The sequence below is a fragment of the Mirounga angustirostris genome, unplaced genomic scaffold, assembly GCF_029215605.1.
Source record: "Mirounga angustirostris isolate CCGP_5_RB_7025 unplaced genomic scaffold, mMirAng1.0.hap1 SCAF_8, whole genome shotgun sequence".
In the NCBI taxonomy this organism is placed as follows: Eukaryota; Metazoa; Chordata; class Mammalia; order Carnivora; family Phocidae; genus Mirounga; species Mirounga angustirostris.
This window is the reverse complement of record NW_026991716.1, coordinates 109,374,753-109,395,929: the sequence shown is the minus strand read 5'-3', so window position 1 is coordinate 109,395,929 and position 21,177 is coordinate 109,374,753. Positions and strand designations below refer to the sequence as shown.

The window sequence follows — 21,177 nt, the reverse complement described above, 5'->3', positions numbered from 1 at the left end:
CTAGGGGTTTTTTAGGTACCAAAATATAAAAATGTACAATGGCATAATTTTACTTAAGTCAAAATAGAGTAGTAGAAAGATTCCAAGGCTGTGAGTCAGGTGACATAGCTTCTAATATCAAGACTGGAATTCACTAGCTGTATGACCTTGAATAAATAAATTAATTTTTCTGTATCCCAGTCTTCTGTAAAATAGAGCTAATAATATTTATTTGTTCTATGTTAAAGATTTATTAGGAAGGTAAATAAATGTAATAGTAACAATCTTTGCATATTAAGTAATGTGTTTGAATATGATATGATTTTTTAAATATATACATCCAGGTACGTATATATACACATATATTTTTCCCTCTGCAAATCCACAAAGTAAGCTATGTGATGGAATTAAGTATCTTGCAATGAGGCTTTGTACTCTGTGGTTCTTTTGGGTGTACTTTTCTCTTATCCTCTGTTCTCATCCTTGGAATTGCAAGAAGGAGGTTCACAATCCTAAACCAAATTAGTATCAGCTTAACTGGGTTTCTATAAATGCTATAATAAAGTTAAGATATACAATTACATTACAGCAATGATGATTAATAAGTGAAATTGTTATCAAGGGGTTTACTATTTTCTAGTGAGTTCTTGATATTAAATGACAATGTCAAGTTTTAATCAAATAATAAGAAAAGTTAAAATTTAAAAAGTATGGAGATATCTCTCTAAAGAGAATGCTTCAAGTTCATGAACCTGGGATTTCTGTCACAAATCAAAGGATCTGTGTTATTAGCAATGCCATTTCTAGTTGGGGCAGAGAATTTTAAACTAAGATACAGACTTTGTTGCTTTTTTTTCTTTTTAATACTGAACAACTACTATGTGAAAGACACCATGCTTGAGAATGTAGGAGATATAAAAATATTTAAGTGGTGTTATGAGTGAAAGTACCATGAGTGAAACACCAATAAAGAGAAATGGGAGGTCAAAAGAGTGGAGACTCTTCAGAAACTTGGAAGGATCAGCTGTTGTTTCAAAGATGCTAATTTGAACTAATTTAGAAAAGAGGCTTCAGACACATGAGGGAGGAAGAAAGGGCATGCCAAGTAGAGAGACTATCAGAAGCAAATACATAGCGAAGGAATAGTGAAGAGATATATTAAAAACAACAACAACAACAAACAATCCATTTTACCCATTTTCATTCAAATTTCAAAGCAGGGAAAGAACCCCTGTTTTTTAATTTGCTTTCACTGCTATGATCTGAATGTTTCTGTAACCACCAAAATTTTTAAATTAAAATCCTAACCCCCAATATGATGGTATTAGGAGGTGGGGCCTTTGGGAGGTGATTAGGTCATGAGAATGGAGCCCTAGTGAATGGGATTAGTCTCCTTATAAAAGAGACCCCACAGAGCTCCTTTACTCCTTTTACCATGTGAGGACACTGAAAATATGCTGTCTATGAACCAGGAAGGGAGACTTCACCACATACCAAATCTGCTCATGCCTTATCTTGGCCTTCCCAGCCTCCAGAACTGTGAAAAATAAGTTTGTTGTTTATAAACCACCCAGTCTAAGGTATTTTGTTATAGCAGACTGAATGAACTAAGACATTCACATTTATAATATTCAGGAAAAAATTTTGTCTAATTAAAAGTCAGGGGAAAAATATTGACTCTACATTTTAAATCTGTTTCAAATAAAACAGTTTTGTTATAAATATTCAATTTGAGCTATTTAAGAAAACAGTCTCCCAGCTGTTAGAGACACCATAATAGAACACACACCAGAAGTTGCTGGAGCTGCTTTCTGTCCTGACCTTACTGTGTGAATCTGGGCAAGTCACTTAACTTTGCTGAGTCTCATTTTCCTGAGGTGTGTGGGGTTGTAATGGGAATTAAAATAAATGGTCTCTAGGATCCATCCCAGCACTAAATATTTACAAATTCTTATTTCCAGCGTTTGGAGTTATTCATACATTTTAATGTTTAGTTTCTTTTTTTTCCCTCCAGAATCACTGATGCCAGTCCCCCTAACTTTTTCTTCCCCCCACCCCAAAACCACACATTTCTCCATTGCTTACTAGTATTAGAAATATTATGAAACTGAATTAGGTGGGCTAGATATCATCTACAAGAAATCCTAGGTTTACCAAAGAAAGACATAAAATGAGTAGTTATCACTTTGGGGCATTTGCACATATAAGTTATTCATGTGATATGAGATGTTAGGTGCTCTGAAGGTGGGCTTATTTGGATAGGAGTCTCTCCATACTCAGAAAGAGATGCTGAGAACATCCTCTTGTTTTCTAACAGAAGATCAAAGACCCTAAAGTCTTGAAATTGATTCATATTTCAGACTACAGATAATGTTGAAGAACTAGGAATAAGGAAAGGTATAAATATATTAATAAATTGCTAATATATAGTAAAGCTTATAATGTACTAGGCATTGTACCAAACAAATTTGTTCTCATTTAATTCTCTTAATGACTGTATGAGGTGGATATTATTATCAGTCCCATTTTGCTAATGTGAAAACTGAGAGTTGAAGAGCCTCAGATAAATTGCCTGAGAGTAAACATTGGCAGAGCCAGGATGCAAGACTAACTCTAGATTTCTTCTCTTTATTGTTTTACCATAATCCCCTGTATCATTTAATTTGGTAGCATATGGGGACCACGAAGTATGCTTGCTTGTTAGCTAGACAGTTCTTTTGCTTCATGATTGGTCTCATAATATGCTTTACTTATATTATTTTTTAAAAATGTATGTATTTACTTGAGAGAGAGTACACATGTGTGTATGCGTGTGAGCAGGGGAGGGACAGAAGGAGAGAGAGAGGGAGAGGCAGAGGATCCTGAGTTCGACTCCCTGCTGAGTGTTTGTACTCTGAGTGTTGTACTCGACAGGAGGCTCCATCCCAGGACCCTGAGATCATGACCTGAGCTGAAACCAAGAGTCAGATGTTTAACCAACTGAGCCACCCAGGGCCCCTTACTTACACTATTAAAAGAAGAAAATAAGGTATTTGAAATGTTTAACCCCAGTCAAGAAATAACCTTAATGACTAAACCAACGTATTTCTGTTCTTGCCCTTTTCTTTCCATTTTTACTCACTATGGCATCATTCCATTGCACACCTAACCCCCCAAATTAGCAATCTCTATAGGTAGTAGAATTAACTGTGGCTTCTAAACAAGCTCAATGTTTATAGAGTGAAATGTCCCCATTCAAGAAAGAGACTTTTCACTTGCTTAAACCTATTATATAAGCTGCCATGTTTTCTTTCAACAGTTTAACAAATATTGTCTTTTATTGGCTGGAAAAAGAAAGTGGCCAAAAGCATTTACACTTTTTTACCTTGTAAGTTTTGAAAGTTTGAGCACAAAATGCGATAAGATGCTTTGGAATCTTTGATATCATTTCTTCCTTTGGAGCATATGTGGTAGAGCAACAAGACAGGGTGTTATTTCCTTGCTGGAATCACATAGAGCCTAGTCAGCCAAGGCAATTTCACAGTGCCTGACCAAAACACCTTGGCTGCTGCCCCCACACATGGGGGAGATGTTTTTGGCTGGGGACGATGGCTTGAGTCAGTGATTGCTGAATGCCCTGTATTTGGCATTCTACTTTTCATGTAAATAGTAGGGAGAACAGAGCAGGCCTTCACGATTATACTCTACTGACTGAGAGATTTTGGTGAGTAAACATCCACCTAGTTGTTAACTCCATTGGGCTTTTCTGTAGGTTAATATTTTGCACTTTCTCATTTTGAAGTTCTAGTTGATGTTGCTATTTTTTTGATATTCATTGATCAAATATCAATTTGATGTTTCTAAGCTACTCTGATGCATGAATTCAGAAGTATATATTTGGCACATTATTTCTCTATGATTGCTTCTTGTATTTTGTTTAGCTTTATTTTCTTAGTTAGACAAAGTTTCTTAAGAGCATGTTCCAGATTCTCAAGGCTCATATTCACTTACTATTTGTTGAGTGCTTAGTGCAGTGCTGAGTGTATAACAAACATCCATTAAATTTTTAATTGATTGAGTTCACTTGGCTATTGGCTGGCTCCATGGAAGTAATAAATGGGTATTTAGAGTGGGCCAATGAGCTGAGTTTGTAAAAGCACAGTGCAGTTGTCCATTGGGGTTGGGTGGGTATTGGTCCCTAGGTGGAATAATTTGATTTATGAATGTTGGCTATTCAACCAACTCCTCACAAATGTGTGAGACTAATGCAAGAAAGAGACTGTAATTGAATCAAGAATAAAAAGCAACAGCCTAAGAGTATTCTCTAAAATGGTGGTTCAGGACTGACCCTCAAATATTTGAAAGCAAGCAGAATAGTAAAATAAATTTCTTTCTTTCTCATTCTCTCTATACCTCCCTATTTCCTTCACCCCCCCCTTACATCTTTTTTCCTTTCTTCAAAAAATGTTGAGCCCCTTCATGGACCAGATACAGTTGCTAGAGGTAACAAATAAAATGGCAAAAGAGATACACCCTGACTTCTCTGCTCACATTTCAGTGGAAGAAACAGACTGGAGCTGGTGAAGGGCGTTAATCAAGTAACAGGGAATGAATGCTTTCTATGAAGGGAATGGTATGTGCAAAGGCCCAGAGGTAAAAGAAGGAAAGCCTGATTAGAACAGACAAAATAATGTTAGTATAATTTGGGGTCAGGAGAAGAGGTGTGAGACTTAATGTTGAAGTAGTATAAATGGACCCCATTATAATGAAAAACTTCATCAATCCTACTAGAGAATTGAAATTTTATCCCTTGGAGAAGAATCAGGATTTTAAGCAGAGGAATGGCATGCTCAGATTTGTGTTTTTCATAGCTCAGACTGACTGGACCAGGGGCTGGGGAAAGACAGGAGGCACGAGATAGGATATTAACAGTGAGGATTGAAATAGCTGAATGGATTTGAGGGATATCAAGAGAACTTGGGGACTAGTTGAGGAGAGTAAGTTAAGGATATATACATTTCTAACCTGAGTCAGTAGCACCAGTTACTGAAATAAGAATCAAAGCAGAAGTAGGTTAGGGAAGGGAAATTAATGAATTCAATTTTAACCCTGATGAATTTGAGACATAGAAATAACTAAGGTCAAAATGCACAATTGACATTTCTTGTTCGTAAGGAGCTTGTCATCATATTGCACATCTTTATAGGGGTTAGTTTTATATTGTTCTTTGTGACCTTCATCATTATTATTATAGTCAACATTACCTACTTGCCTTGCTTAAACAAAGGCTGTGAGGGACACAAAAGCACATAAGATATGTCTCTTCCCTTGAAGAGATCAGGGCATGGATGGGTAGATAAGACCTACACTAAAAAACAGAAAACCAACAAAATCATGTTTAGCGAAAGGCTAATATATGTATTGCAAATAACCAGTGTTATAGGATTGCTAATAACAGAGAGGCTAAACTGATTAGAGAAGGTATAAAAAAAAAAGGTGATGTTGGTCTTGATAAGGTATAGATAAAGGAAGATGATGAATATAGGCATTTCTAATTTGGCGGCAGAAGTGAAGGGAAAATAGACAATTTTATTCATAGTTTTAATGTAATATATGTGTTGAAAAATAGTACTATTTATGCAAATACTGGCCCATCATGTTTGTTGTTAAAAGAATGATAGCTTACCAGTACATATCCATTCAGGGCTGTAATTTCTACCTTGGGCACTAAGACCTTGCACCTATGTAAAAAGTTTACTAAACCAGCCATGAAATGTGGATTCTCTTAGGAAAAACCAGATGGGTAGAGATTCTTTGCATGGATTGGCTTTGCCCACCCTATGCCTCTGATTTCTTAAATAACACTATGTAAGCAAGTTCACTGAGAGTTGGTTGTCCTCTCTGTAGTTGTTAAAAACAAATTGAAAGTACATTAATGTGGGACCATTGGCATTGCTATATTTAAAGTAGCCAAAGAGAATTAAAATACAAAGCTATTTACTTGGTGGGCAAGTGTAGTCTAAAGGCCCATGAATTAGAGCAATTCTGTCCAATAGAAATATTAAGAGAGCCACAAAGTTGAGCCACATATATAATTTTAAATTTTCTAATGCAACATTAAAAAAAGTAAAAGGAAACAGGTGAAATTAATAGCACATTTATTTAAGCTGATATATCTGAAATATTATCATTTCAATACCTAAGAAACATAAAAATGTATTAGTGAGATATTTTAAATTATTTTTAATATGAAATCTGTGAAATCTAGTATTATTACATATTTATAATTACATCTATCTATCACATCTCAGTTTAGACTAGGCACATTTCAAGTACTCAGGAAGACTTGACCACCCTATTGGATAACAAAGATCTAAAGGTTAGAGTGGCAAATCTTACACTTTCACCCTTTTATCTGAACTATAATGTTCAGGTTGCTGATTACTGCACACCTTTGGTTGGCTCTGCAGATCTTTAACTCTTTTTGAAAAGATTCTCAGCAACAAAAGAAATAAGGGAAAAAACATAAAAGAGAATTAACTTCTCTTAAATATCTTGTAGGCTCCAGGCAAAGGGCTAGACACTTCATATTCATTATCTCAATAGCTACTTCATCAGCTGTTTGTACTGCGATAGGCATATGCAAATAAATCCATAAACAGACAAATAGGCAAATAAGAATTACCTATCACACAATAAATCCAATGGACAAGGACATTGAAATTCAGAGACACTAAAAAAATTACCCAAGATTACACAGCTAGTAAGTGTCGGACTATGAATAGCATCTAGATCTGTTTGATTCTGAAACTGATGCACTTTCCACCATACTTTGCTGCTTCCTAAAGCACATCCCTGGTTTGGCTCAATCAAACTTTTAGTAAACACTGAATCACCATGATTTTGCAGCAGAGAACGTCTTGGCGAGATTTTATAATAGAAAAGATACCAAAGGAGAATTATTTTAAAGACATTTTGCTCCTGATACACCCTGAAGTTTAGTGAGGAAAAAACAGTTCCATTGGATTACTCAGGAAAGGCAAATAAGAATTTTGAGGAGGAAAACAAAACAGATGGATTGGATCTGAACAAGGAGTAAGGAAATCTCAACCTTAATACAGATTTTGTATTCAATCCACTAATGCACCTTAAACTCACTTAGAAGATTTGCTATTCCAAACATCTGAGGAATGAAAGGAGTTAGTTAACATACAGCATTGTGTAAACAATATCGAGTCATTTTTTATTGGGTTTTCAAAAACTACCTTCTTTGCTCTCTATCCTACCTATATGACCCTACAACCTCATGGAGAATGTATCACTGTGGACAGATTCTCACAGAATCTAGCATAGAAGAGTGGTTCTCACACTTTAGCATGTGTAAGAATCACCTAGAAAGCTGATCAAATACAAATTCCTGGGCCCTGCCTTGGGAGATTCTCATTCTGGAGATCAGAGGAGAGACCGGATAATCTGTATTTCTTTTTATTCTTTTTTTCTTTTTTTAATAATCTATATTTCTAACAAGGTTTAAGCAGTTGCTGATGCTGCTGGTCTTGGGACAACACTTTTGAGCTGTACTGGTCTCGATGGTGAGGATGGATAAGGCAGCAGAATTGTAAGGTCTCTTTGTCTTTAGCTCTCTGAAAGCTGTTTCTGAATTCCTGACCTTTTCTCTTTTTGATTCATTCCTCCTAAACTCCATAGATCCTAGTAAAGATTTCAAGTTGTTCATAGAAAAAGCAGGCCCAACTTCATAAGACCTTAATTCCTATTTGGATACTGACTTTATGGCAATAGATCACTGTATGACAAAGGTAGATTCAGTACTGGTCAAAGTAGTAGAAAGTGTAAAGACATTATCAAAGAGTTCTAGAATCTCCAAATTTATACAAGTCCCTGCTCTGGAATATTTATATTCCAGATCACTGAAAAAAAGAAAACATTAAATTGATAGATGCACTGGTCTCTGAAGAATTGCAGTGAGTGAGATAAGATAGAAGTAGAAAATTGGCATGTGTTCTGATTCTCCAAAAAAAAAAAAAAAAACCACACACAAACGAGAGAAATCTGCTTCCATTATCAAGAGTACAATAGCAATACCTTTATTTTGGTGTATAGTAGGTTCTAGGAATGGTGAGGACAATTCTGATGATGTCGATAAGGATGATTAAGTAGTACCTGTTTGTTTCTTCTGCTTTGAAGAATATCAAATTCCAAGTGATATTATAGATATGAAAAGAACAATCTTGAGACATTGACTATTTTTACTATTTCTCATGAGGTGTTACTAAATAATTTCAACGGGCAGAAAAATATGCCATTTGCTCATAAAGTGCCAAGACATTCAGACTATTGTCTTTGCAGGAAAGTGAGCATTTATTTCAACTCTATTGAAATCCTATACTGAGTAGGCCTGTACTGAAAAGACAGTCTTGTTAAGGAAAACATAGCTTGGCTCAAATCCACCCAGTTGTAAATAAATTTTAATCTTTCTTGATGGACAGGAGTTAGGTTTCTTTATCTTCATGGGGAAGAAGAGGTGGAGGCTATAAAAGAAGTTTGTTTGAAATATTTGCACAAATCTTTGATACATTAATGCATTCAGTCCTTCGAAATGAAGCCTATTTTTGCCTTTACTGCTTTCTTTATAAACATACTGTGCTGGAAAAATATAATTGGAAAATCTTTTCTACCATTTATCACCAATTTGGTTGCTTCATTTGGAGTACTATGCCAGTTTTAAGTGAGGGATATAAAGAAATCATTGCGTAGCAATGTTGATTTTTTTGCCTATCTAAAAATAATGAGGACCATGACACAAGAAATTTGAGTATGAAGCGCAGCATTGTCCCTGAAGATGGTCATGATAAATGGGGCTGGCTGGGCTCATAAACATAGGCACTCTGGATACCAGCAGGTTAGACATTTATATCTGTCATTGTTCAGTGATGTTGAATTTACATGGAATAAAAAAGCAAAATAATTTGCTCTTTGACTCTGAAATAAATGTTGTCTAGAGTAGTTGTATGGTTGGCACCAAAAAAAACCATTTGAAGTGGGCTACTTTCTGACATTCAATGCTGAAACTATAGTCAAGAGCTCAGTAAGACTCCAATAGGAGCTATAAAACTGTGGTTATTTAAAAGTGCAAATCTGGTATATCTTTCAAGGATTAAAAACAGACATTCTCCTTGGCAGCTGTCAGAAGAAATGTGTCTTAGAAAATTTCCTGACTGAACTAAAGTATTCAGCATTTACTTAAAGATTTTGAAGCTATGGCCCAAATTGTAATTAGCATATTTGTTATTGGCACTGAATACTTTCTTTCCAGGAAACAGATGTAAGAACAGAGCTAAAAGTGATAAAAATTTCATTCTTCATCAGTATAGAAAACCATTCAATAATACTTTTTCATTCCTACTCTTGTCATTCGCAGTACAAATTTTACCAATATTTCCTACTCATGCACAGAAACAAGCAATGGCTAATGCTCTGAAAAGTCATGCCTCCATGTTGTTAAGATGACAGGCAGTCATTGCTATGCAGTTTAATCTATATCTTGACTGTTCTAATGTCATAATACTTTTGGCTGCAGTGAACCTAACTGAAAATTTGAGCTGTTGATGGCAGTTAATATTCAGATAAACCTTGAAAGTGACAGCCAGCCAGAGGGAAGAGTGATGAAATTTGGCATCAGTCAAAATTCTAAGCAAAATGTAATATTTTGTTCTAGCTTCTTTTTAAAAGTATAAACCTTGCAACTCAGAAGTTGTTTTGGGTCTATCCCAAGACAGACTGAGATGAACAAAGACCTGTTACTTATCCAGTCACAAGAGCCTGCCTTGCTTTATCTAGCCTATGAGTGGCTGAGTATTAGTCTGCCTGCACTGTGGAGTATATTATTCTACTCAATCAATCAACCATTTCAGCCAAATAGCTCACTTGGCTAATTTTTTTTGTTTTCGTTTTATTGGATTTGATCAGCTCTTGGAATGAACTTACTAAATCAGCTGGTTGTACCATTGGCTCTGATTCACTATTTGGCTTATTAGAGGCCCTCAATATAGTTAAAAACCACATGCAATTCACAGTAGACCAAATAAATGTAATGTGGATATCTATGCATATATACAAGGATTTATCTCTGCCTCTTACTTTTGCTTCATCTTCGAGTTGGGGCAGCTTTTTAAAGCTTGTCCGTCTTTCACTGGCAGAAAGTATTTACAATATTCTCATTGTTGTGTTCTCTTCCTCTTCCTCCTCATCTTCATTATTCATCTTAAACAGTGGAAAGTCATAGAACAAAACAGGGGAATCAAGAATCTTTATTTTTATTACTTCACATATTATGTAAAAGAAATCAGACATTCAGCTTTTTCTTTTCCTAATTGAATGGCACACTTCTGAATACATGTTATGTGTTGTTCAACAAAGGAGTGTCTGGTAACTTTCAATGAAAAGTCTGTCGACTTTTACTGTAGCTGAAATTACAGCTTGACCAAATTCTTCAGTGAATTTGATGTAGAAACTCTGTCTCTCCTATCTTTTTTTTTCTCTTTTCACCTCTCTCCTTCCTCCCTTTCGTTTTTAAACAAAATCCAAACATAAAAATGCCATTTTCCAAATTATACCCTGGGGTACTCATTTACAGCTTATTTCTAAATCTAGGGCAGATACCCCTAAGAGGTGATCAAAGAGATGGAGGATCTTTTCTGCTGTTACGGTAGATTTAAAAGTTGCAGATAATAAAGTTTTAGAATGGGGTGATGATGGAAGAAATAATATGTTGTTTGATGCATGAAGCTCATAAATGTCTGAGAAGATTCTGTTGGAGAAATATGGAAAAAATATGGCAATTCAGGGAATTAATAAAAACAGAAATCTAAATTAAATGGAAAGGAGACTGGTTTACATTTGCACCTTCAAAGTTTTGGGTGTGGGAATGAGCCACCTGACTGAGATATTGTCTGAGCCAGTATTAGAATTGCTCATCTATGTCACAAATGACTTAGCATTATGGTTGAGGAAGAGTATGGCATAGCAACCAGTTTGGTGTTGGTGACTACTAGAATCCAGAGACGGGAAAGAATTTCCTAGGCTTGTCACTCAGAGGTTGTCTAGGTGCTTATTAGGAAGGGAACATATAATTTAAGGTCCAAAGTGAGCACTTTCCAGAGTGAAAGAAAAATTCATTAATATTCATGCTGAGACAACAGGCATAGACTAGGCTAATCCCGGGTAAACTGGATATATGTCACCCTACTTATAGGCAGAATGCTATGAAGCAGACCTCTCTGGAGAGATCTCAGGTGTAGACTGTCAGAGTTGCCAAATATTTCAAAAAATTTAGTCTTATTTGTGTCACAATTTTTTATTGAGGTATAATTTACATAAAATAAAGTTCAGAAATTATTAATGTTCAGTTCAATTATTTTTGACAGTTACTGTATGGACTAAAGGTGTCCCTCCACAGCTCATGTGGTGAAGTCCTTAACCCCCAATGTGATGGTATTTGGAGATAGGGCCTTTGGAAGATAATTAGATTTAAATGAGGTCATGACGGTGGAGTTCTCATGATGGAATAATTGCTCATATAAGGAAAGGAGGAGACTCCAGAGTTCTCTCTCCTCCATGCACATGACAACACAACAGGAAGGTGGCCATCTGCAAACCAGCAAAGAGCTCGCACCAGAAACTAGGAACTGAATTGGCTGGTATCCTGATATTGGACTCCTACGCCTCCAGAACTTTGAGAAATAAATATTTTTATTGTTTAAATAAATGTTTTTATTGTTTAAGCCACCCAGTCTCTGGTGTTTTGTTGACTAAATTGCATACACCTGGGTATCTACCAACCAAAACAAGATAGAGAATAAGCAAAATGGCTTTCACATTCATCTGTGTTTCCAGATGTATCAGTATGTGCTTCTTTTTATTGCTGAGTAGTATTCCATCATGGGTATGACACACAAGCAAACACACACACACTAGCCATTTCCATTACTTGGTAAGTTCTGTGTGTGACCTATGACTTCGATGCCTTCACGGCCCACATTCTTTCCACTATTCTATTCTTATTTTGGAGTTTAAGGAAGATTCAACTTAAACTATGATATTGGTGAAATAGTTGAGTTTCCCATGTTTCAGTTTGCCTGTAGTAGAGAATTAATATCCAGCCATTCAGGAGAAAATCAATCAATCAATCACGCATATTTAACTGGGTCCTTAAAAATCTATCTTATTTTATCCACAAGTTAACCAACTTGGTCTATACCTTGATCTTCGGAGAACATTCAGCCTTTACGCTATGTATACTAGATACAAATTCCAGCATCTGGTCAAAACTATACTCTCTGGAATTGATAAGGCCGACAGCCCTAAAAAACAGCATCAAATTTAACTAAAAGGTTCCATAAAGAGTATAGTTGCCCTGATTATGGTAGTAGAAGTCATATTAAGATTATATCTTCCAGATATAGGAAGATGGGGGCATCATTCTGATATTTCAGTAAATACAAGATCCTACAGATAGATGATTTGTGCAGGAGGGGGAAGTGAGGGCTCAGAAAATATTGTTTCTATATTTTGATAATCAGATAGGTTTTAAAAAAACCTCTATACAACTTGTAATTATATTATGCCATTTTACTTTGCCTTATCATTGCAAAGTAAGAAAGATACTATATGTGTGTGTTATATATGTTTATATATACAATGTTTATATATATAAAATTCAAGTCCAGTTTTATGTAGGGGTTATAAAGATATTAATACTTTCCACATCAGGCTTTGCATACTACTAAAATAATGAGGTGTTCCTGGACATAAATAATTTTTATGTGAAAATCATAACTAGCTACGATAACAGAAGTGGATTGCAACCTCTTTTTTATTTTGGTGAAGTGACACCTTATGATATGACACAACATATTCACTAAAGAAACTTGTGTATCATTAACTTTTTCCTAACATCAGTTTCCACACCTTTAAACTGGACTTTCCTTTTGGTTTCCATGGCCTTTTAGGGTACTTGGGACATTTTTAGCTAGAGGAGTTTTACAGCTTAAGTAACATATTTAATGATGAATTGTTTTCAGATTTATGTGAAATATCTCATGGCATAAATCTTAAGTACAAACTAAGGAGATAAATCTCTAATTGTATGGTTTCCTTTAGCTGCCATATTCTTACTCATTTCCCATACTTTTTTGTAGGTATTATTCTAATATATGGATAACATCCATATGTTCCAAGAGGACTTGAGTTAGAAGAGGCTTTAGAGATCCCTTCATAAATGAGGAAATAAGGCCCCAGAGGCCTAAAGGTACTGGCAGAGATGAGATGCATTCCTCTCACTCCTAATATAAGGTTTTGTTTTCTAGTCTATGCCCCACTACCTCTGTCCGGCAAACTGTACCAGGCATTTATTCATTCAATAAAGTTTGCCAGGACTATTCCAAATGTGTAATGTTATCATCAGCACAAGGGCGGGTGGCTACAGACAAATTATGAGTAATCCTGCTCTTCAGATATGATAGTTAAGTGACAAAGTGAAGGCAGCATGTTACTGATGTTGACACCATCAAAGTAAGTGTTACAACACATTAAAGGAGAGAAGCGATAGGATAGTTTTACCGAGAAAGAGTTAGGAGATGTTGTGCAGGAGTAGAACCGTAATTGGAACATAATAATCATGAAGAAATTGGCCCTTCAAAATAAGAGCACACATGACAATGGTTAGAGAAATTTAAAGTCACAAGAGAGTGATAAATCTTAATGTTTAACTGGACGAATCAGGTGGCTATTTTAAAATATATACTCTCAACAATCCTTTCAAGTAGGCCTTTTGAAGTTGGTAATTTATGACTATAAGTGTTAGACTATCTGTTTGCTCCCACCATCATATGGCCAAAAATCACCCTATTGGCTGTCCAATAGTTTATGCTGCTACTGCTTTTCATCCCCTTAGTTAGTAGATCTTCCTTTTGTTTTGTGTCTACTTTTTATGGTGATACATTTCTATTACTTCCTGTCATTTCCTGGGCACCTTCTATTAATTTGTTTTAGTCAACGCTAAATAATTGCTCTTTGTTAAGTTTTTCATAGACCTCAGTCTCAGAAGAATGGGAAAGTTAAGACCCTTATCACCCTGTCTAGTATTCAAGGTGATTGGGAGTTATTATGAAATTGTTTGGGTGATATAAATAATTTTCATTCTTTTTTCCTACAGACATTAATATAAAACAATATAAACTGCTATTTCTCCTCACATGGTTAAAAATCTGAGTAATGTCATATGGGATAGAATTATAGAGTTCTTTATTCAAATGTCAAAATACTACTTGTAAAGAAGTGTCATAGATACCTTGTTATTGAGGCTTGCCCAGAGATGCAAGTGACAAAGATGATCCCTGGGTAACACTTTAATCTTGGAGTAATTCATACTTCATCTATGTACTTCCTATATATTGTCCTTGATTTTGTAACATGACAAAGTCTGACAGAGTTTGGTTTAAAGGATTGCTATAATAACGGTAAGCATGGTTGATAGAAACTACTGGAAATAATGAAAAACTTCGGATTTTAGAAGGATTCATAGAAGAAAATGATGTTAAGGTTAGATTAATCCAGCCTTTGGAAAGACTAGGGGAAATCGTAGTCCAGGCAGGAGAATCCATACTTAAATGACTCAGAAGTGAAAGAGGATGTTACATTCTAGAGACATAAAGTAGTCTGATATGCTGAGAGAGTAGGACAACCAGGACAGGGACTAGAGATGGGGGGAGAGAGATAAGCAGAAGCCAGATGGCTAAAGGCCTGGTAATCATCAGCTCATTAACAAGTGTTAACTCTTATTCTGTAAGTTATGGAGATTCACCACAAAACCTGGTAGTTCGCAGTTAATCCCCTTTTCATTTTAACCAGAATAGGAATTTCCTTTCTTTCACTTTTAATTTCTTGTTTGGGAATACATTTGGACAGATGCTTGTGACACCAGGCCTAGTGGCAGAGGACCCAGGAATACCACACTGTTCTTCCCTCCAAGCCACCAAGAAAAATGCAAAAACCTTACATATTCCTACCAAACAGAAGCAAAGATCCTATGTCATCAGTCAGCAACTGATTCTGAATTAATACTCCTTTACGAGTTTATGAACACAGGGGTGCCTGGAGGGCTCAGTCAGTTAAGCATGACTTGGCTCAGATCACGATCTCAGGGTCCTGGGATTGAGCTCCTCATTGGACTTCCAGCTCGGGGTGGCGGGGGTGGGAGAGGGGGGATCTGCTTGTCCCTCTGCCCCGCCCCCTCCCCCTGCCCTTCCCCCTTCTTCTGCTCGTGCTCTGTCTCTCAAATAAATAACATCTTAAAAAATTTATGAACACAAATAATATACTACCTTTGCATAATGTTAGGGAGAAGAAGGATATAGGGATGGAATGCTTTTCACATCCTTTAAGGTAGTAATAGAAATGTTTGATTTTTTTGCAACATTTCAATTGAATAAAAGGTTATTCACAAGGTCACCATACATAGACACTCAAAAGATCTTATTCCCGTAACAGCTTCAAAGTGCACTTTTCAACAATAAGCTAGAGAAGTCCTTTAAATATCATCTACCTACCTTCTTTCCTCTCAAGCAGTACTGAATTAGCTCTAACTGGAGAAAAGAATATCAAAAGTAACCCTCACTTCCCCATCCTCAATGCCAGGCAGATCTTCCCTATCTCTACCTTAAATTTGTTCCATATAACTCAAACACATTTTGTGTTTTTTTGTCATAATAAGTACTTGATTATCAGTGAATGTATAATAGCATTTCAAAAGCTAGCAGGTATTAATCACCTTAGTTGTTTTGTTTTGTTTTGTTTTTCAGAAAATACCTGAATTTCATATCTTTCCTCTAACCTTCTCTAACATTTCTTTATAGGTGATTTTAGGAGTTCCTTTTTGGATGGATTGGTATTAATACAAATTGCTTTCTGTGACTCTCTACCCTCAAAATATATGGAGGACAATGTACATGTTAACAGGCCTTTTTAAGACATAATTGTGGGCAAATGTGCTTACTTCCAGGAAAGCCACCAGCTTTAAGTAGTCTGCCGTTTTTCCAATATTTTATATCAATTGATACATAATATATATTAAAAATGACTATACCAAGAGACTAAGTAATTTATCAGTTAGTCTCACTGACAACAGCCTTCTCCAAAAAGTGAACTTAGGCCTCTTTTCTTCCAGCTATGTCTTTTTTTCCTCCAAACTCTGCTATAACCTGGGGAACAACTGCTGATTTTTATCCTTCTGTATTCAATTCTGCAAATAAAATATGAACTTTTAAACCTAAAAATTCCAGTGGAGCATTGGTAAATAGCAGGAGCAGCCCATATCCAAGGGTGTTCACGTTTCTGGCATGTGAAGGCCCACAGAAGAGGGCTTATTTTATATTGGTCTTTTGTATTTCTACATTTGACTGATTGAGTCAATAGAAACCAGCCCTAATTGTTGCTTTATAGGCGGATGGTGTTTTCCATCACTGGCACATACTGAACTAAACCTTCGGGGAGTAAAACAGGGCTGGGCTGCTGGTTTTTGTTACTCTGCAAATCAGAAAAAGATTGGTAGTTCTGATTAATCTTTTATTTTGTTTAGTTGCTTCCACAACACCATGCCAAATTACTTTATAATAAATAATAAAAGTCACTGAGAACTATGTGTTTATTCTCACCACCAACTCAAATAAAAGGTTTTCTGTAAATGAGTTATTTCTAATAAAGCACAAAGCTAGAAGAAAAATATTAAAAGCAATTAGCTGCATGGTTTTGTTAGTAGAACTGACAAACTTGAGAAGTTCAACTAATGCTAATGTGGTTTTAAAAGTTCTAGAAAATCTAAAGGCTGCAAAGCGATTCCAAATGTATCTCTCCATCTTGTAAATGACATTTAATGAATAAACCTACTAGGGTAAACATGATGCTATTCAGATTCTCCACAACAGTGGACTTCAGAAGTATAATTCATTGGGTATGTTAAAATAACATTTTTAAAAAATGTGCTAAAATAAAATAAGCATTAGACCTTAAATGAAAAAAGATTGCATTTAATAGCAAACAGAGGGTAATGTTGCCATACACACTTTCTCAATGGGAAAATAAGTTAATGAGATCATTCTTATGCAAAAACGTTGTGAACATCAAAGTGTGATTACTAGTAAGCACACGTATATATTTTGCAAAGCACAGAATTGTTTATATTCATTTTTGTTCTTAATGTTTTCTCAGCATCACTACTCCCATCTTTACCTATGAGGACGTCAAGACATAAAGTGATTAAATTAATTACCAAGATAAAAAAGGAGTGTGTGGCTATGCCAAGATTCATCTCACCACCAGTGATGGTCATGTGGGATAGTCGCGATTCTGCCTCTCTGAGTTTGTATCTGGAGTGATACAGCCAACCCACTGAAACATGATGACCAAAGAATTATTAGCAAATGTAACATCTGGAAGTTGTTTCAATAGTGCAGGATGTTAAAGCAAGTGTGTGTGGGTAATTAATTGATTTAGCACATTTAAAGGAAGTTTCTTCTCAATTACAATACTTACTAGGAAATAATGGTGTACTAAAGAAACAGCATATTTTCCATGGCTAGGGTTGCCATTATGCCATTTCTTTCTCCCTTAGTGAACGACGTAGGCACTTAAGTTAAGGGTTTGAGCTATAAAATGTGTCTTAAAATGCTGGTCAATAGGATATTGGATAACTTTCTGGAAATTTTCAAAAGATCTGCTCCTAAAACATTAAATTTATATGGCTTCAGATGTATTTAGTTATTTTGCTTAACTGTTACAGTGACTTCCCTCACCTAATAATTCAAACACCTCTTAAACTACTGAACAACCATTAGGATATGCATTGATTCTATAAGCTGCAGGTTACAAGCGTATTTTACACAGTCAAGAATTTTTAGAACTCAAAGGCTTCCTCTATTATTTGTTAAATGGCTACTTTGCTGAGAGACAAAATGGTACATGGGTTCAGCCTGGTGGCATTAATGGCAACAAGCCAAACCCAAACAGAACAAAACAAAACAATAATAATCACATCTAGGTCCTGTGGCAAAAAGAGCTTGTGAAATATGCTATGGAGCTGATACATTTAACTGAAGCTAAAAATAATTGAAAGATAAATGAATGGAGGCAGTAAAAATTTTCTAAAACACTTAGCTCTGGATGGAATTAGAATAGTCTCCTGACCATATTGTAAAAGTCTTATTTGATAACAAGATCGGCCTTCGTTCCTGCAAAGGTATCATATTTTGTGTGCAGTCTAATAATTCAGGAGAAATAAGGGAAAAGAACTGGACAAAATACCAATCCTAGGATCTGAATTAGTTGATTAAATGAACCCTTGTGAGCATGTATTATGTACCAGGAGTTTGCAGACACAGAGACAAGTAAGCTGCAAGAAAAAGTGAGAAGGGTCCAGGAACAAAGTGCTGTGGGAGAACACCAGAGAGGGACTAACTCTGCATAGAGCACTGCGGGACACTTCACTGAGAGGATGACATTTCTGCTGACAGAGGGCAACGTGTGAACAGGCTCAGAGGGGGACAAAAGAATGGCACCTGGAAAGGCTATCCCAATCCCTCATCATGTTTTATCATCTTTATACTGGTGAATTCATCACATTTCAGAGTCTAGACTCAGCCCTGCACACTTAATAATTCAGTCTGTTTAGTATTCCAGTCTTGGAGGAACGGAAGATGCACACTCAAACCAGCAAACCTTACAAAACACAATGTAAAAGACTGAAATGCCAGTTTGTTCACTCACTATGATACATATAATTCAATTAGAAAAGGCCTTTGTGCCATCCGGGACAGAGAAGTTTCTACCCATATAGAACACTAGAATTACCAAAAGTTGCTTAGAGAGATTTGGATCAGAACAAAGAAATCAGAATGCATGTGAGCCTTACATTTTGATAACGTGATGAATTTGTCTCTGTATTAGAGCTGTCCGGGCTCACATCATTGTACAATGCGTATAGTAAAGCAGCAGGATTTGAAAAGATACTAATTCGTTTGAGACATGTACTTGACATACCGGCTAGACATTCATGTGAAGAGATGTAGTAGAGAGCTGGTGTTTGAACCTGGACCTCAGAAGAGAGATCCTTGTTGTGGGTAGACATCAAGACCCAACATTTAGGTAGTAGTTGAAACCATGGAACTAGATGAGAGAGAGTGTACATTGAGAGAGTGTGTGCAAATTGAGGAGATAAAAGCAGCCATTGTTCCTCTAAAACGTGGTTCATAATAAAGAATTGGGTGGAAGGAGTCTGCAAAAGAGAATAGGTAGGAAAGGCCAAAGAAGAAGTAAAAGCAGAAGAACATATAGTCATGGGGTTTCAGTGAGGGAGTGATCTGTGGAGGGATCAATGGGAAATGAAAAATTGGTATGGTGAGCGGAAGCTACTCTTTTTAAGAAGATAGTCAGTGAAAGAAATAAAAAAAAAAGGCATGGCACTGACTGGAGGAACATTTCCAGAAGGCTTTCAGTAGTACCTGTGCATGGCCACATTTTAGCATTTTGCCCTTCAATTGCTGATTTAGCCCACTCCTGCATATTGAAAGCTCTTTGAAAGCAAGGACTGCGTGGAATCTGGTCATCACTTTCTAGGGTGTTTGGATGCAGAACTGAGGAAGCATTCTGTAAGAGCTGAAAGGAAATAGTTAATAGAAAGAGGCAACATATAACTGACAAAAGAAGTAATTGACAAATCAAGGATGACGGTTTGCTTCTAGACCAGGATCCAGAACACAACTGGAAACTTCATTTTTTAACAAAAGATCTTTTCCCCTTCTTCTGAACTAGAGGGAAGTGAGATGAGGATGGGTTCCTATGTAAATTAAAAGTATAGACGTGGGGCTGGGAAGCCAAAGAAATTCATTCTGGATAGCCTTGCTCTCCTTAGTGATGTAGAATGAATTTATTGGATATCTAATAAATGCCAGGCACATATATTTCCTAATATCGATTCATGGTGACTCTCTATTCATAAGAGAGATCTGTCTTTAGTTTTATTTTTTTGTGTGTAATGTTTGTCAGATTTTGATGTCAGAATAATCCCATATCCATAAAATAGATTTGATTGCTTTCCATATTTTTTTCCTGTGTTCTGGAACAAATTATATAGAATTGAGTTTACTAGTTCTTTTAAAGTTTCAAGTAATTCACTAGTAAAACAATCCCTAGAGAATTTAGAGCAATTTTTGAAATGTTTTTCATTATACCTATGGTTATTATTCAATTCAGATTTTTCTAATTTTTATAAATCTTTATTGTCAGTTTATATCTTTCATGAAAATCATCCATTTCACCCAATTTTACATATTTACTGCATACATAGGGTCTTATATTGTAATCTCATACATTGTATTCTGTTTGACTTTTGTACCCTTTCTCTTTCTAATTCTATTTGTTTTCTTCTTTTTCTTAATCAGATTTTCTGGAAACCTATCTACTCTAATTTTATTGCCAATAATTCATGGGCTCATTAAATTTATTTTTTCCTAATTTTAATCCATTAAAATTTGCTTTTAAAATATTATTTTCTTTTTTCTTTTATTCTTATTTATTTTACTTCATTGTTTTGTTAATTCTTGTTTAATAATGTGTATGTTTAAAGTTGGGAAATGTCCCCTGAATGTAGGCTTTTGCCTTCGATTCCTCCAGGGCTGCTTTCCATTATTTTATTTCTGTCAAATAAGTCTTTGATCATTTTTGTATTTTTATTTTTATTCTATGTTATTGCAGCTATTGTAAACAGCAAAGAGTTGGGTTTTTCTACCCTGATCTCAAAAGCTTTAAACATGAGGATTTAACTGGTTCATTTTGAGAGTCACAGGTGATATTTGGCCTTTCTCTCTGTCATTATTTTTCATGCTTTAACATTTATTTTTCCCTTTTGCTACATGAGCTATGTTTTATTTGTTCTTCTAGTTTTTCCCATGTATTTGAAAGTTCACTACATTTAAAAGTTCATGAATATTGATTTTTAATTCTAGTTGTTCATTCAAATTTAATTCTGATTGTTTTTAACTTTGTTTTAATTACCAAAAAATAAACCTATATTTTCTCTTCTTATAAAATTAAAAAGTAAAATGATAAGAAAATAAAGAAAGGCAAGAAGGAACTGCCAGTAGTTATTAA

At 35.5% G+C, this 21,177-nt stretch overlaps 1 long non-coding RNA gene across 5 annotated transcripts in view; it reads left to right on the top strand.

Moving 5' to 3' along the window:
* LOC123836583 (uncharacterized) overlaps positions 1 to 21,177 on the top strand; it is a 104,069-nt gene that overhangs the window by 60,217 nt on the left and 22,675 nt on the right. Inside the window, exon 5 of one of the 5 annotated variants that reach the window (XR_008505378.2) lies at positions 17,242 to 20,993. The exons of the other annotated variants lie outside the window; for them this stretch is intronic. This is a non-coding gene — a long non-coding RNA (uncharacterized LOC123836583). Of the gene's footprint in view, positions 1 to 17,241; positions 20,994 to 21,177 lie in introns of those variants that run through there. 5 annotated transcript variants of the gene reach the window in all.